General features: G+C 41.3%; 1 long non-coding RNA gene across 1 annotated transcript; it reads right to left on the bottom strand.

The window, feature by feature from the left end:
- Nucleotides 1-216: 216 nt before the first annotated feature.
- LOC109488181 lies at nt 217-1,344 on the bottom strand. Its single transcript, XR_002141319.1, has 4 exons — nt 1,260-1,344; nt 974-1,025; nt 806-846; nt 217-313 (listed from the first exon to the last, which is right to left on the bottom strand). It is a non-coding gene; the product is annotated as an uncharacterized LOC109488181 (long non-coding RNA).
- Between the last annotated feature and the right edge of the window lie 328 nt (nt 1,345-1,672).

The raw sequence follows: 1,672 nt of genomic DNA, 5'->3' as shown, positions 1-1,672 counted from the left end.
TGGTGCTGAACACCATCCTCACACAGACATACCTGCCCCTGGTGCTGAACACCATCCTCACACAGACATACCTGTCCCTGGTGCTGAACACCATCCAGACACAGACTTGTCCCTGCTGGACACTCCCACCTCCAACATACATACAAAGCTACTTTTCACATTTTAGCTCTCTATACATTAGAGTAAAAATGATGACAACAAAGTAATATGAGACCTGTGCTGCTGCAGTTGCATGTTGTCTGTGCAGCACCTTGGGGAAAGCCAAGCCTGTGGCCAGGGGCTGCCTCACAGATTGTCCACTAGTGTCTCTTTCCTGTGCAGCCAATCATAGTCTTTTTAGGACTACTGTAGTTATAGTATTGTTATCATGACAAAGCATATACATGTACTCCACACACAGAAAAGGAAAAATGTATTATTTGTTGCATACAGATGTAGGTTTGGTATATGGCAAATATGAAAATTGAATTGAGGCTGCTGTATGTGTCTACAACAGATTATTCTCATTATATTGTTACAAGACGAAGATGACACACGTCTGCACTGATCAATGTACAAGTTTTGTTATTTATGTTTCATTTTACTGACCCCAGGAAGAATAGTGCTTTTAAGCACTAATGGGGATCGAAATAAACAAACAAACAAACAAAATGGCTTTAGCTCAAATCCTTTATTCAACTCCTAACTGGCTGGTTCTAGAGCGCCTTCCCTCGAACGGTACCAGTATAGATCACCTGTTCGAACACAACGCAGGCACGTGCACTCACACGTGTTTGAACAGGTGGCCGGCGTAGTGAAAACTTACCACTATCTCTGTAAGCACCTTGGTGACATGGGTGTCATGAGCTGTGGAAACATAAGGCATTAACTTTATGTCAACTTGGATACTTTATTACTCAAGAAATAATAATAACTTAAAACATATAAAGCCTAGAGAATAGTGAAAGTGATAAACCAAGAATTGTCCACATACTTTCCATCTCTTCCTCTGCATCAAACTCTTCGTCCTTTTTCCCATCTTGTACCTGTGGATCAGTAGAGATAGTCGTCAAGTCTTTGATAGTTAATGTGATGTTTCTTCCTGTTCTAGTAATACAGCAATACTAATGTAGTAGACTTGATATGAACATTGTGTATTGCATCTAGGCATGCAACCTGGCCCCACAGTCCCAATGCGGCCTTACTATCAGTCTTATTTGTGACAAAGGTACAGAATATGATATGGAAAATGAATAGAAAGTAATTCGTAAGAGGCAAACCTTTTTTCGTCTCTGCTTGAACCTGGATGTTTTCTTGGAAGGTTTGGACCCAGTCTCAAATGACGGTAGCTGTGGTGGAAGACCTGCAAAAAACAATGTTCAGTATAAGAAAAATAAACTAAAGAAATCTATTCCTTGGTTTACCATAATTTATAGTTAAGAAAACGCCGTGGCTATATACACTCCCGGTGTGTATATAAAAGACAAATAGATTTTATATACACTCCGAAATACTAGCCTCCTTGGTAGGCCCAAAACCTGGGTTTTTGTGAGTGTTTGACGATTCAGGGGCACCAAGTTTAAACCTCGGTCTTCAAGTTTATCTTATTGGATGATGAAAATCAGAAAACAACACGGAAATCTCCACCGAAGTTCGGTCGAGCGGACCGCCCCGCCCCGCTTGCGCGGGGCCC

This window comes from Branchiostoma belcheri, unplaced genomic scaffold, assembly GCF_001625305.1.
Source record: "Branchiostoma belcheri isolate BF01 breed outbred unplaced genomic scaffold, Haploidv18h27 scaffold92, whole genome shotgun sequence".
NCBI lineage: Eukaryota > Metazoa > Chordata > Leptocardii > Amphioxiformes > Branchiostomatidae > Branchiostoma > Branchiostoma belcheri.
This window is presented reverse-complemented; position numbering and strand designations above follow the sequence as displayed.